The following is a 16797-nucleotide window of genomic DNA, read 5'->3' as shown; positions in this document are numbered from 1 at the left end:
CTATTTAGCACAGTTCAGAGAGTCAACTATTTGAAAAAAGAGATCATATCTTACTCATATTTTTAATGCAGCCTGACAACACCAAAAAAAAAAAAAATAAATAAAAAATAAAAAAGCACTGGACTGAACCTGAAAGTAGACTGTTCAGTGGAAGATGATAGAACAGCTCAGTGCTTATTCCAAAGTCAGTGAATTCAGGGAGTTCACTTTCTGCCTTTAGAAGTTATTTCCACTATAAGTCAGAATACATCAAATACCCTCTTTCTGGCTGGAGTGCTCCATCTTAGAATTGGCCTGACTAGCAACACCACTTGATGGTGCCATGAATAATTATAATAGTCATGAATAAAAATTTCCTGGCATTTACTACATGGTAGGTAGCTTTCTAAATGTTTCCTATGCATTAACTCATTTAATCCTCACAACTACCTTCTAAATTACATATACATATCATGATCATTTTTTCAAATGAGGAAACTTAGGTGACTCAAGGTCATATATATAAGATTCTAGAATTTGAATCCAGGCAGTATAGCCCAATGCTACCCTTTTCAGCACTCGGCTTTATAGTATTTAAAATAAATGTTATATAGTGCACCAGAGATTAAAGGAGCAGAGAAATGCATTGAGAGTAAAGTGAGAAGTGTAACTTCTGATGGCTAGGAGCTGTTGAAATGGTGTCAGATAATTCTGAATAGATCTTATGGTAAAGTATTTTTTCCTTTTAGACTCTATGTATGGTTAGGAAATCTAATTTTTGTTGACTACTAGTGTGTAGCTATGTTCTCATCTCTATATTAGAAGCTTGGGGTTGGATGTAGGGGTCCTATTAGTAATAGATGTGAACATGATCCCTTTTTAAAAAAAGAGATTTAGATTTAGCTAGGAAGGCAAGATATGTGTGTCTGGGTCAACAATCGGCTCCTAAGAGCAATCATTTAAAAAAAAAAAAAAAAAAAGACAAAAAAAAACCCCTCCATATTCCCAGTCCATAATGCCTGGAATTTAACAGAAAACAATGTGTTTTTAACTGAATAAATGTCAGTCACCTTGTAATAATATGCTATAGGATTCTATGGGTGTAAGAATTTAATAACACCTAGAATCATTGAGATTTAAGGAAGAGAGTGGGATTTGGGCCTTAAAGGCTGGCAAGATTTAAATAAGGAGGAGAGAAGGCAGGCGTATCTTAGGTGAGGAAACAAAAGAAGTGAAACTGTGGAGGTGGAATGAGTATCATAATCCTTTACTGCAGCCAAGCAGCCACCAGGGTGTCCTGTCGGGAACCATTCATTTGTTTGAAGGATGGGCAGCTGGGTATCTGGAAGACAATATATTAGGCTATTATGATGGACACATTGTTTTTTAAATAAAAAGAGCCAGTTTGAAGCAGGAAGCTTTTAAGCTTCCTTGACTTTTATTGGTCAGTTTTAGACATTCATTATCTTTTGAAAATATGAGGATTGTGTCAAGAATTACTGTTCATGCACTGTCAAGAAGAGCATTATTTATGTATTGTCTTTATTTTATATATGGGAGAGAGTATCTAGAATATGCAAATAAAAAATGTAATTGCCTTGTAGCTACCCCCCTCTCCAAGCTATGATGCCAGGGAAATAAATTTCTTTGGGAATCTTGATTAAACAGCAAGAGAAAATGACTGTGGTAGGGAGCAGATTTAGATGCCTGACAACTCAAATGTGGATCAGTTGCATCAGACACATTGAAAACAGTGGCCTAATTTCAGAAATAATTATGAATTGCCTTCTCAAAGGTTTTTCTTCAAATAATCTTGTTAATGGGCCATGCTATTTCATTGCTCTGTCAGTGTAATCTACAAACAAACATTGGTGATTGCAGGACTGAAAATATACATGTTTTAAATTAAATTGGAGTGGGGAGAGGTGGTAATTGGGGCTGAGCTTAGGAAGGCAATTGTGGAATAATTCTTGTCTCACCCTGATCCCTGGCCTGAAGCAGCCACTGGTCCTCCAGAAGGCGCTCTTCCCCTTCCCCAAGAAAGATGAGCAATGACTGCAGTGTTGCCACGTGCTGGCCTCATTTGCTCTTTCCTTCTGCTTCCCTCCCTATTTCACACGGTATCATGTTGGATGAGGTGCATCTGTGATATTGAGGTGCCATGAAGAAGAGCTTTGAGTCTTTGTGGGTTCTTAGAGATTTTTTCCACGTTACTCCAGTCTTTTACTCTAAGGTACTGCTGGCACTTTGCTATTCTCATTTCTCCAAATTTTTTTTTTTCCCTGCCTTTTCTAGGGCCGCTCATGTGGCATATGGAGGTTCCCAGGCTAGGGGTCGAATCGGAGCTGTAGCCGCCGGCCTATGCCACAGCCACAGCAACACCAGATCCGAGCCGCGTCTGTGACCCACACCACAGCTCACAGCAACGCCGGATCCTTAACCCACTGAGCAAGGCCAGGGATCGAACCTGTAACCTCATGATTCCTAGTCGGATTCGTTAACCACTGCGCCATGATGGGAACTCCCTCATTTCTCCAAATTTTAATACCAGTGAGCCATGCCCTGTGGAAACTCCCAGCCGTACCCCACCCAATTGTGACCATTTGCCTTGATATTGAACAAAGACATATATTTTCAAGATGAAATGACCTAGTGCAGGTGTTGTCTGCAACTATAAGCAGAGTATTGTCCAAATTAGGAACAATAATCCTTTTTGGTAAAATGAGGCATTTTCAAAATATGCAAACTTGTTTGAATACATGTGAAAGCAGTCTATCTGTTACTTTTAGCAATAGCTTTATCTCTGATAATAACACATGGATAGATATTGATTCACAGGTAAATAGGATGCACCAAAACATCTTACTTATTACAAAGGAGCTCCATAAAATGAAAAATTTTCTGGTTGTATAGGGCTTGAGATGAAGAAGGGTGACCCATTGTTGAACACCTCTACTAATGATAAATCAAGTGAGAAGTATGGTAACTTAAAGCAAGTTGATCTTCATTTATATATCAGAAATAATTTTTCAACAGTGAGGGTCGTTATGCTTGATATGACCTGTGGAATATCTTTAAGAGAAAGACTTACATGTATTTGTGTAGTTTAATTATAATCTTCCATAAAGATTGAATGATTAATATATAACCTGTCTCATTACACACACACACACACACACACACACACACACAGAAATTGAGGTGATTTTCAAGAAAATGTACAATAAAATAAGACATAAAAAGTAAAACCTCAGACTCAAGGAAAAAATTATTCCTCCCCCACACACCAAGAATATTTTTACTGAATTGCAATTTCGTATAAAGCAATCTATTTATACTGAGGGTCGTTATTAAACAAACAAACAACAACAACAACAAAAAAACCCAACAGCTCAATAGGACTCATTATTGGATCAGATTTTAAAATACTGTCAAGATCATTGCTTCCTGTAAATGTGGTTTCCAAGGAGATCTGACAGGCAGAGATTAGTATGATGTTCAGTATTCTCACAGAACAATATATTTTAGGTTAAACATACACATCTCACAGGTAGCTTCTCTTTATTGGATTGCTGTGGCAGCAGGATGCTCATTGTCCTGAGACCACGAGCTGCCTATAAACTAATCTCTCACAGCATGCTCACCCATCCTGTCAGTCAGGTTGCCACCGCAACTAAACCTATGCAGATAGAGGTCATTGGAGAGCCACTGAAGACTACAAAGGGCTGACAAAATGAATGAGCCAGGCCCAGATAACGGCCGGATCAGGGGAACCCCAGGAATCTAGCATCAGAAAGGATAGTGTGGACAGCAGCAACCTGGTCTGACTGTCACTGCCATTGTGATAAATGTGTCCCCTCTCTGTGTCACTTGCTTTGGATCAAGATTCCTGGGAGGAATGATCTGACTGTCTAGATTAGAACATAAGCTCACCCCAAATTCACCCTTTCTCTTGAAGCCAATAACGTTACTGTTGGCTTGAATAAAAACCCTTGAAGTCACACTTGACACCTCCCCTCTCGTCACCTCACATCCAGTGCATTAGCAGATTCCATCAGCTCCATTTTCAGTAACTGTTCTGAATTCAGCTATTTCTCAATAACTGAGATGGTCAAGACCCCCCCCCCACTTAATATTGACTCCATTTGTAGCATGATTCCTGCCATCTCAGCCAATTGAATTACAAGCCCATTACAAAAAACAAAACAAAACAAAAAAAAACACTAGGGTGAATAAGGAAAGAGCTTGAGCGACTCATTCAGGGTAGGCTGTCCCCTACATGGTGGGAGCCTTTAGCCTTCAGGGTTGACATGGGACACAACTAGCCTTCTGCTCTGGGCCATTTTGAAAGGTCCATCTTTGTCCCCCATCAAGTCTTCATGTAACCAATCTTCCAATCTCATTTCTCCAATCCTGTAGCCAAATTATTAGCCATGGAAATTAGATAGGCTTAGCTAGACCATCTCTTCTTCCAGAAAAAGTGGATAAGAAACATGTCCTCCTTGGAATTCTATCTCTTTTTCCACTGTCCCAGAGAACTATTCCTGAGACAGGTGTACCAGCACAGTAGTCCACTTCCTGCTGGGGCTGCATGTCATGCATGACATGACTGTTCATAAAACTGATGCGAAATTTTTTCTATTTTGAGTAAAATAGACTCAAATAACTCAAACTCTCTGAGAGAACTCTCTGTGAGGTGTAGGCTAACAACAACAACAACAAAAAGCATAACCTAATAGTTGAGAGTTGTGTTTTATTTGGTGGGCTTTCTGAGGACTCCAGCCTAGGAGAGAGTACTCTCAGATCACCCTGTGGGATTGCTCTGAAGAGGCAAGGGGGGGAGCCAGGATGTATAGGAGTTTTTGCAATGAAGACCAGGTAGTCGGAACATCAAAAGATATTTTTAATTAAAGGAAACCAGATATCTCAAGTTAAGGAATTTAGCACTTTTCTATGCATGGGAAGATGGAAGAGTCTGGGCTCACTGAAGTCATTCTGTTGATATGCACCTCAACTATCTGGGGCCAACATCCTGAGCTTTCTCATCGTAAGTCTCCTCAGGGTGCACCTTGGCAGGTGGAGGTAGTGGAGAGTGGCTGCAGCAGTTGACTGCTAGATGCTGGGCATCCTGTTTCTATCCTGAGTTCCCTCAGGGCTCACTGGGTTGGCATGGGGCACAATGTGATGGCTTGATGGCTGCAACATCCTTTGTTGACTTGTATGGCAGGCAATATTTTTCATTCACAGAAGTCATAAATATGGGTTGCAGCATTTTGTCAGAAATAGGTGCCCTGGGATATGGTCCTATGCCTTCAAAGCTAATGTTGGAATCTTCTGAACTTACCCAACTTTATGGCTAAATGAGTCTGGCAGCATCCAGTTTATGTTGGACACCCAGTTACAGGCTCAGACATTGGCTACCAGGGTTCAGTAGCAATCCAGAAGCTGCCTAGCTGCAAAATGCAGATAATAAACCTAATCTTTCTTAAAAATTTTATTTTATTGGAGTATAGCTGATTTACAATGTTGTGTTAGTTTGAGGTGTGCAGCAAAGTGAGTCAGTTACACATGTTCTTTTTCAGATTCTTTCCACATATAATAAAACCTAATCTCAGGAAAAAAAAAAGAAAGAAAGAAAGAAAGAGGAATAATTAGCATGCTGAAAATAGGATGGCTTTACTTTACAACTCTCGGGTCCTATGATTCTCTTTTGGGGACTGCCATGTGATACATGCCTCATTCCTAAACGCCAGACTCTAAAATATCAATAGATCTGCTAGGTCATATGGCTATCATGGAAGGGCTGCTATGGAGCAGTTACACTGCTGCCTAGAGCAAATGAAAAATGCTAGAATTTGCCTGTAACTAAAGAACTTGAGATAATGTACGGCATGGTGGTGATGACAGAGAGGAAATGGTTTCCTTTGACGAGTTATTCTCTCTTAGGAAAGATAGTTATAAACTCTTCAGTCAAAACAGAAACAGCCTCATGAGATGAGACAGTGGGAGTTATTTGGAAAGGAGGGGCAGACCGGGACATTCAGAGTTTTATCAGAGGATACTGTCTTCCATAATCTATCCAGGGCCACTTATGAGGTCTTAAATTTGAGTTATGACAAAGAATAAGATATTTTCATGTAAAATTCGAATTCTTGAGACCCTGAAGTTAGAAGTTTAATTTCATTGGTATTCTTGCTAAGCTTTTGAAATATTTTTCTTCAAAAAATGTTGTTCTGTATCAGCTGTGGTGGTGGGCACATGAATCTAAACATACGATAAAACTGTATAGAACTAAATACACATACCCATATATTAATGCAGGGAAAAAATCTGAATGAATTTTGTAGTTTATGTCAATGTCAATATCTTGGATGTAACATTGCGCTATAGTTTTGTGAGATGTTACCATAAGAGGAAACTTGGGTAAAGGACGCATAGGTTCTCTCTGTATTATTTCTTACCGGTACATGTCAATCTACATTTATTTAAATAAAAATCCCAGTGAAAAATGCTATCACATCAGAGTTTCCATTGTATTGCAGCAGAAACGTATCCAACTAGTAACCATGAAGTTGCAGATTCCATCCCTCGCCTCATTCAGTGGGTTAAGGATCTGGCTTTGCTGTGAGCTGTGGTGTAGGTCACAGACACAGCTTGGATCTGGCATTGCTGTGGCTATGGCTGTGGTGTTGGCTGGCGGTTGCAGGTCCAATTCGACCCCTAGCCTGGGAACTTCCATATGCCACAGGTGAGGCCCTGAATAAAGCCAAAAAAAAAAAAAAATGCTATCACAATAAAATTTCCCATTTTCATTCAACGCACCCTCTCGAATGCAACATATATGCCATCATTCTTAAATTTAGGTTAGTCTGAATCCTTCTGATCTCTAGACTCATATATCCACCCACCTATTTTCATTTAATGTGCATATTTCATAATGATCTCAAAGTTAACATGTTTGAAACTGAAGCTGATGAAATCCAAGTCAGAGTATCCCCCAAACTCCCATTTTATTAATAGCAGCACCATCTGCCCCATCCCTAGCTAAAGCGGAAAAAGAATTTGAACTAATAAAATTCATTGCACATTCAACTTTTCTAAAATTTTTAATCTGAATTTTTTATATTTTAGACTCATGTCTAATTTTGCTTTGTCTAGAAATCCCACTAAAATTTTATATAGGAAATTTTTTTTTTAAGATAGGAACTCACAAGATTAGGAATACAGAGAGAAAAACCCAGCAACAACAGCAAAAGTTGGAAAGTTATTGAGGGTGTGTTAACTGGCTCCTGAACAGAAAGTTCTAAGCTGAAAATGGAAACAGAACCCTCGTAAGTGTGTAGACCTGTCCAGCACATATAGACCTGGCTGTGACAAGGATTTGGGGTCAGGTCAGGAGGTCTGAGGGACACCTGGGCTGGAAGCCTTCAGATTCCTAGATTTCCTCCACTAACTCCTTCCACCACCATGACAGACGGCTGGAGTTATTCTCTGCACGATTGTCAGGCATATTTGAAGTACTATACAAAAAAACAGCAGAATAAATGACTCTGCATATTAAATGCTAAATGTTGAGATCCCATTCTTTCTCTACTCAGCTCCCAGGAGGCTGACTGCCAGGCCTTTGTCCTCCAAATAGGAGGAAATCTGACCTAATTTATAAAGGATCTGACATTTCCATGAAGAAAGGTATAGATAACTGGGTCCTCTAGAAAAAATGCTACTCAGATAACTCAGTAGTGAAGCTCAAAGTGGAAAGACTCCACCCATGCTTAGAACCTCCATTTTTTAGTTCTTCATTGTTTTCTGGTGGGGTTTTGGGTTTTTTTTTTGACATTTTATTTATATATATATATATATATATATATAACAATTTTTTTTCTATTATAGCTGGTTTAGAATGTTCCATCAATTTTCTACCGTACAGCATGGTAACCCAGTTATACATACATGTATACATTCTATTTTCTCACATTATCATACTCCATCATAAGTGACCAAAACATAGTTCCCAGTGCTACACAGCAGGATCTCATTGCTAATCCATTCCAAAGGCAATAGTTTGCATCTATTAACCCCAAGCTCCCAATACATCCCATTCCCTCCCCCTCCCCCTTGGCAACCACAAGTCTGTTTTCCAAGTCCATGATTTTCTTTTCTGTGGAAAGGTTCATTTGTGCCATATATTAGATTCCAGATATAAGTGATATCATATGGTATTTGTATTTCTCTTTCTGACTCACTTCACTCAGGATGAGAGTCTCTAGTTCCATCCATGTTGCTGCAGCTGGCATTATGTCATTCTTTTTTATGACTGAGTAGTATTCCATTGTGTATATATAACACATCTTCCTGATCCAGTCATCTATCAATGGACATTTGGGTTTTTTTCCATGTCTTGGTTATTGTGAATAGTGCTGCCATGAACATGCAGGTGCATGTGTCTTTTTTAAGGAAAGTTTTGTCCGGATATATGCCCAAGAGTGGGATTGCTGGGTCATATGGTAGTTCTATGTATATATTTCTAAGGTACCTCCATACTGTGCTCCATAGTGACTGTACCATCTTACATTCCCACCAACAGTGTAGGAGGGCTCCCTGTTCTTCACACCCCCTCAGCGTTGGTTATTTGTGGACTTATTAATGCTGACCATTCTGACTGGTGTGAAGTGGTATCTCATGGTAGTTTTGATTTGTATTTCTCTAATAATCAGGGATGTTGAGCATTTTTTCATATGCTTGTTGGCCATCTGTATATCCTTCTTGGAGAAACATCTATTCAGCTCTTTTGTCCATTTTTCCATTGGGTTGTTGGCTTTTTTGCTGTTGAGTTGTATCAGTTGTTTATATATTCTAGAGATTAGGCCCTTGTCAGTTGCATCATTTGAAACTATTTTCTCCCATTCTGTGAGTTGTCTTTTTGATTTCTTTTTGGTTTCCTTTTCTGTGCAAAAGCTTGTCAGTTTGATTAGGTCCCATTGGCTTATTTTTGCTTTTATTTCTGTTGCTTTGGGAGACTGACCTGAGAAAACATTTGTAAGGTTGATGTCAGAGAATGTTTTGCCTATGTTCTCTTCTGGGAGTTTGATGGTGTCTTGTCTTATATTTAAGTCTTTCAGCCATTTTGAGTTTATTTTCATGCATGGTGTGAGGGTGTGTTCTAGATTCATTGATTTGCATGTGGCTGTCCAGGTTTCCCAGCAACACTTGCTGAAAAGACTGTCATTTTCCCATTTTATGTTCTTGCCTGCTTTGTCAAAGATTAATTGACCATGGGTGTCTGGGTTTATTTCTGGATTCTCTATTCTGTTCCATTGGTTGGTCTGTCTGTTTTGGTACCAGTACCACACTGTCTTGATGACTGTGGCTTTGTAATATTGCCTGAAGTCTGGGAGAGTTATGCCTCCTGCTTGGTTTTTGTTCCTCAGGATTGCTTTGGCAATTCTGGGTCTTTTGTGGTTCCATATAAATTTTTGGATTGTTTGTTCTAGTTCTGTGAAAAATGTCATGGGTAATTTGATAATGTGAACAATGATTGTGTTAGATGAGAGGGATGCGCCTAACATGGAAGGTAAGGCAAATCTAACAAGCAGAATGAGCAACATGCAGAAAACAGAGACCATGCAGGAAACTCTGCTTAAGCTAGAATAAGATGCTACAATTTCCATAGAGCTCTTGAAAATGAAAAGCGTAACAGACAAAAATTTTAAAATAGAAGAATTGGAAGATAAAGGTTTTAACATCTTCCCCAGAGTTAAAAAGGAAAAAAAAAAAAAAAAAAAAAAAAAGATGAAGGTGGTAATAATAAGAAAACCTGTAGGAAAGATCAGGAGGTCCACCATCCAAATAATGAGGTCAAACAAGAGAGACTATTGAAAAAAAAATGAAGGAAACTATGAATGAGAGAACTCAGTAAAGTGCCCCTGAAATTTAGGATATGAATTTCCAGATTAAAAACGCTTAACTGATATCAATCATAATTGAAAAATACACCCAAACAAATATTACTGAAAATTTTCAGAATACTGGGACTAAATAATAAAGTTGTACAAAATTTTTAAAAACCCAGCCACATATACAAATAATCAGGGATCAGAATGAGTTTGTATTTCTCAACAGCAACTCTAGAAAAAAGAAATTTAGCAATGTCTTTGAAAGTTGAATGAGAATTTATTTCCAAGCTAGAATTCTATCTCTAATCAAATTATTGATCAAATAATAGGGGAAAAGAAAATTTTCAGACATTCAAAATCTCAATTATCTGTGTACCTTTTCTCAAGAAGCTACTAGAGGATAGGTCCTACCAAAACTAGGTATTAAAACAAAAAAGAGAAACACATGGGATGTACAATGACAGCCAAGTACCTGATGTGGAACATTAGGACAGAAGGGAATAGTGTGATTCAAAAGACAGACAGATGTGTGGAAAGCTGTCATTCTCAGGATTCCCATTAGCTACAAATCTTTTTCACCTTAGAACAGAATGCCCAGGGAACCTAGCTCTACCTGTGGCTTTGTTACATGTTACTGAAGTTTCTGCTTTCCCCTCCAAGCCTTGCGGTGTGAATTAGCAAAAGACACTCGCCCCAGATGAATTCCAACTGATTAGGTTAGGATCACACAGGATCATCTTCCTTTTGATTAACTTAAAGCCAATTAATTCACATGTACAGAATCTTTTCACAGAAGAGCCTAAATTAGTGTTTGATTGCATAGCAGGGAGAAGAGGTGTGTATCCCACAAAGTGGAAATGGCTAATGTATCCTTTCTGTCATCCATCTGTCCTAGGAGAAGGTCACCATAGCCCATCCTAACTGGGAAGAGACTAGAAATAGAGTTCTTGGGACCGTAATTCATCCTAACCAAGCTGACATAGCAAAAAGCTGTCACAATGTACTATTCTACATGAGTGATAGATTTCACAGTTTTAAAAATTAAAATGATATGTGATTATTTCCTTTCCAGTAATAAAACAAAACTACTAGGTAAACTACTGCAAAGAAGTCACTAGAAATATCAGTAGAGGCTGGCTTTTATTGCTATCATATTTCTTGTTAGGGTAATTCAAAACAACAGTGACAGTATAATTTTAGAAAAGTATTCTTTTTTCATAGTTGACTAAGATCACACCAAAATGACAAAGGAGGATTGTGTGGGTCACCTTAAATTAATTCTTAATCCTAAAAATAAACCATTAAAAACCTTTATAAGTGAGAAAATGTGTCACATTTCAACATTTTGAAAATAGAATGAATATACTATGATATAGTTATTTCACCAGAATGATGTAGGAAACATGACCTGTCTTCTACCTCACAACATTGTCACCCTGAAGTACAGGTTTTAGGAACCACTCAAATGTTATCATCATTGTTACTGTATTCTTACTTCAGTTGTTAAAGTTAAGCTTGTTACAGCACTGAGAACAGCATATTTATTAGTTAAATACAGATGGCAGATGGTCCATAAATCAACAGTAACCAATTTCTGCTTGAGATCATTTTCTTCAAAGAGGCTGTAAATGACCACATGCAAGAAATGGGAGTTCCCATTGTGGTTCAGCGGTAACGAACCCATGAGGATACGGCTTCCATCCCTGGCCCCACTCAGTGGGTTAAGGATCCAGTGTTGCTGTGAGCTGTGGTGAAGGTCACAGATGCAGCTCAGATCTGGCATTGCTGTGGCTGTGGTGTAGGCTGGCAGCTCCAGCTCTCATTCAGCCTCTAGCCTGGGAACTTTCATACATGGGTGTGGCCCTAAAATGACAAAAAAAAAAAAAAAAAAAAAAAAGAAGAAGTGAATATTATCCACAGGACTCCAGGAGCAGATCTAAAATAAATCTATGGGGAGAGAGACATGAGCTCAGGGTAAGGAAAGCTTTATTGGCAGAGCCTTTTGGCAATAGAGTGGCATTCTTTGAAGACTGTGACTTTCCGCCCTTCAAGGTGCCCAGGATGGCAGGCTTGCTGGGGTGCTGGTGAGAGGCCCAATTCAATGTAAATACTGTGCATTTTACCCATTTCCTACGTTACTATTGGGCATTCACCTATTACTAACCCCTCACTGAAGTAACCAAGTTTTTCTGTCAGTGACACTTGGGGCCAGGGGAGAGGGGGGCTGGTCCACCGGACTCCACTCCAACAGCCCTTTTCTTTCTGCCCACACTGATTCTGTTTCTGCCAAATCTTCCCAATTTCTTCGGTTCTTCAGCTATTCCATTTTCTCAAGACCTACGAACTTTCATATCTTTTCCCTTCTCTCCCACTTATTCTTGAGGAGAATCTCTCTCCCTCTCATCATGTTTTCTGTGACCGAACCAAAAACTTGAGTCGTGACAGATGGGTGTAGTATGGGTGGAATACCAAAACAAGACAAATTCATGGGTTTTGAAGTGAAATTAGACTCGATAAGGAATTCAGGCTAATCTTTAAAAAATTAAAACAGTCATAGATCAGCCATTGTGGCATTGAAATTATGGTATGGGAGAGAAAGCTAGCACACTTTTTTTTTCCATTCAGAAAGCTTTATTGGCTATCTGCTGTACGCCAGGCACTAGGTATGCTAGGGATAGAAGATGGAGTGATGCAGTGTTTTTCAAAGGTGGTGTGTACATTTTTCAGAGTGAAAATCCCCTAGAGTTTGAACCTGAGGTGGGCCATAAACCCGAGTCTTTCTTACTCTGTTTCTCTTGCTATTCACCACCAACAAATTTTTTTGAAGAAAATCTGTTCCTCTTTTCAATTAATCAAACAGTTGAATAATTACCAGGTTCAAACATTTGTTCTTTATGGACAAAACTGTGATTATGATTTGGGATTTTTTAATTTATTTTGTGGAAGAGGTTAGATCTTTGACAAAATAGCAATGGAAATCACAATATGGTCCCATCCGCCCACCCCCCTTGGCAGCACCTGCTGTTTGGGAGACAATGGGAGCCAGACAGATAGGGACTTGAATGCAATCTCCGGTACTCATGCGCCACATGGCTTTGTTTCTCTGCACCATCTTGTCACCTGAAAAAAGAGGACAGTAGTAATAATGAAGGTGTTGTGAAGTTAGAGATAATATGTGCATGACGGAATATAAATGACTAATATTCAGGATTTGAAATCTGCCCATCTTCCCTGAACCCTGAGGATAAAAAGATAAAACTAGAGGATGCAGAGTCATGGAAGGAAAACAACAGACCCAATGGGGAAAAACGTCCTAGGATGCTGCATATGGGGAGGAAATATAACGGGTGGGAGTGGGGCACTGAGGGGATGGTACAATGAGCAGTGATGAGTAAATTAACAGGATACTGGAAATATTCATGTGGCTGAGAGAGAGGATTCTCTGGGGTAAGAAATTGAGAATTTGGGGGGAGTTTGAGGGTACCAGAGGATAGCAGAATACTTTAACAAAGATTTCTGCAGGTTTTTTTTAAAACAAGGACTTTATTTTATTTTCCCACTGTACAGCAAGGGGATCAAGTTATCCTTACATGTATACATTACATTTTTCCCCCACCCTTTGTTCTGTTGCAGCATGAGTATCTAGACATAGTTCTTAATGCTACTCAGCAGGATCTCCTTGTAAATCTATTCTAAGTTGTGTCTGATAACCCCAAGCTCCCGATCCCTCCCACTCCCTCCCTCTCCCATCAGGCAGCCACAAGTCTGTTTTCCAAGTCCATGATTTTCTTTTCTGTGGAAAGGTTCATTTGTGCTGGATATTAGATTCCAGTTATAAGTGATATCATATGGTATTTGTCTTTGTCTTTCTGGCTCATTTCACTCAGGATGAGATTCTCTAGTTCCATCCATGTTGCTGCAAATGGCATTATGTCATTCTTTTTTATGGCTGAGTAGTATTCCATTGTGTGTGTGTGTGTGTGTGTGTGTGTGTGTATACCACATCTTCTGAATCCAATCATCTGTTGATGGACATTTGGGTTGTTTCCATGTCCTGGCTATTGTGAATAGTGCTGCAATGAACATGCGGGTGCATGTGTCTCTTTTAAGTAGAGTTTTGTCCGGATATATGCCCAAGAGTGGGATTATGGGGTCATATGGAAGTTCTATGTATAGATTTCTAAGGTATCTCCAAACTGTTCTCCATAGTGGCTGTACCAGTTTATATTCCCACCAACAGTGCAGGAGGGTTCCCTTTTCTCCACAACCCCTCCAATATTTGTTATTTGTGGACTTAATAATGCTGACCATTCTGACTGGTGTGAGGTGGTATCTCATGGGAGTTTTGATTTGCATTTCTCTTATGATCAGCGATGTTGAGCATTTTCTCATGTGTTTGCTGGCTATCTGTATATCTTCCTTGGAGAACAGTCTATTCAGGTCTTTTGCCCATTTTTCCATTGGGTGGTTGGCTTTTTTGCTGTTGGGTTATATAAGTTGCTTATATATTCTAGAGATTAAGCCCTTGTCAGTTGCATCATTTGAAACTATTTTCTCCTGTTCTTAAAGTTGTCTTTTTGTTTTCTTTTTGGTTTCCTTTGCTGTGGCAAGAACATAAAATGGGAAAAAGAAAGTCTATTCAGCAAGCATTGCTGGGAAACCTGGACAGCTGCATGCAAAGCAATGAAATTAGAACACACCCTCACACCATGCATGAAAATAAACTCAAAATGGCTGAAAGACTTAAATATAAGACAGGACACCATCAAACTCCTAGAAGAAAACATAGGCAAAACACTCTCTGACATCAACATCATGAATATTTTCTCAGGTCAGTCTCCCAAAGCAATAGAAATAAGAGCAAAAATAAACCCATGGGACCTAATCAAACTGACAAGCTTTTGCACAGCAAAGGAAACCTAAAACAAGGATTTTAATTAAGGAGATTTTTAACAAGAATTTCTGTGTACCCTTCAAATGCTTGAGAGAGGTATGAAAATGAGGCATCTCCTTTGGACTGTATCTCTTTAAATTCAAGACTGTGCAGGGAATGGGCAATGATTGTCAAGGTGGCTGTCATTCTCCACTTTGAAACTGAGGTGGGACTCTACCTATAATTGACATAAAATCATTGCTCTAAATATGTCCGTATGGTTTCTCACCATGTCAAATGCTAAGCTTTCTATAAAAGGGATCAAGGGGACCCAGTGGAAGCAGCAATGATTTTTGAGTGTTCCATGCCCACCAAAACCCAAACTGGAAATATAATTCCACACCAAATTTGCAGTTATGATTTGAGACAAATGCAAGCTTTCAAGGAAGTTTTATGACATTAAATTGAGAAAGTCTACCCAAAAAAGTCCTTGCCAAATTACTACCTGGGAATTTCCATTTTAACACAACTTGTAATAGACTCTGAATTGCTTATGAATTTGGAGTCCTTTCTACATGAGGCCAGAGAGTTAGTGATGCATGTGGGGACCAGTACAACTGTGTATCTTTACGAGAGTACTTAATTCTGGCAGCTACTGATGCTCTGGAACTGGCCATGGTCAGGCATGGCAATCAAATATCTGACAACTTTCTCCCCAAAACATGCTTAGGTATATTCTGCTGAGAATGGGACCAAAGGAACTGAGTAAGGGTTAAAACATGCCTGAGAGGCACTGCAGGAATGGCCAGGTCCAAAGGTGGAGAGAGCAGCCATGCAGTTGTTCAGTGACCAAAGTCATCTGAGTTAGGAAGCAGGAACCAGAGGCACCCGCCAATTCACAGCTGTGCACCAGGGAGGAGTGAGCCTCTGACTTTGTTCTCTTGGTGGCTGTGGGGGTGAAAAACATGAACCATAACCCATAACCACTTGATGTAGGTCCCTAGAACTTGCCCCTTTAGAGAAAGAATTCTGCAAAGAGACTGAGGGTAGTGAGGCAAATAAGTGTGTATTAAGAGAGAGAAGAGAGAAGATAAGTGTGGGGAAAGCACAGGCAGGCTCTGGTAAGAGGTGTCAGGGAGAGAAAGAGAGACAGAGACAGACAGAGAGAAAGAGCAAGAGAGGAAGAGAGTGAGGCATGCCTTAGAGGTGGTTTAAATCACTTGTTTGGGGGCAATCCTTCTGGGCTTCCTCTGGCCAATCATCTTGCTTCATCTGGCCTTGAGCTCACATTTGGCCTGACTCAGGCGCCAGGATGGATTTCAGCCCCTGAGTCATCTCTTACCCAGGATGGATTCTACCACCAGGGTTTCTGGGAAGTTGGCAGGATGTACTATGGTCTGGTGCCCCTCCCTTCTCTGACCCCTGAGGAACGTTTCTGTAAATAATATTTAGCTCTGTTCTAGAGGTCTCCTTGACCTCAAGAATGAGAAATAGATGGTCTCTATCTTTTATCCAAGCAGGATGCAGCTCTTCCTTGCTCCTGCTGTAATCTTTGTCCACAGAGAACAGGTTACTGTTGCTCAGCCTGGGACCAACCTATCTCCTGCTTCAACTTCATGACGTAATTGGAAAAACTCATTCTATGGCATCTACCAGGGGCTCTAGAGTGAAACTTGTAAGCTTAGAAGCAGAACCAAGCCACGTTTGGCAGGGGGGATAAAAAAAATTAGGAAGTAATAAGCACAAACAGATGCTATTGCCTCTCTAAGGATTCACCTAAATATTCTTTGTTGATCACTTCATCAAAGCTAGAGAGAAAAGGAAGCAGCACTTGCAGCCAGAAGGAAGCAACACATCTGAAGACCTCTGGGTCTGTGATGCTGGGTCAAGATGCAGAGTAGCTCCACCCCTTGAGGACAGACTCTCCAGCGACAATCTCAGTGACCCTTCACATCCGGGTGAAGGGATCAGGCTGGGGCTCAGATTGGAGATACAGCCCCTATGAAGTTTCCAACATGCCCTAGTGGGAAGCAGGCAGGACTACTGGAACCA

General features: G+C 39.8%; 1 protein-coding gene across 8 annotated transcripts in view; it reads left to right on the top strand.

Moving 5' to 3' along the window:
- LOC102160378 (uncharacterized) overlaps window positions 1–16797 on the top strand; it is a 418107-nt gene that overhangs the window by 258647 nt on the left and 142663 nt on the right. The window lies entirely within an intron of this gene.

The sequence above is a fragment of the Sus scrofa genome, chromosome 1 (genome assembly GCF_054392235.1).
Source record: "Sus scrofa isolate SSC_HxYL_T2T_F1_AM1 chromosome 1, Sscrofa_HxYL_maternal_Yorkshire_Landrace_v2.0, whole genome shotgun sequence".
In the NCBI taxonomy this organism is placed as follows: Eukaryota; Metazoa; Chordata; class Mammalia; order Artiodactyla; family Suidae; genus Sus; species Sus scrofa.
The sequence above is the reverse complement of the archived record's forward strand: the minus strand, read 5'-3'. Positions and strand labels throughout refer to the sequence as shown.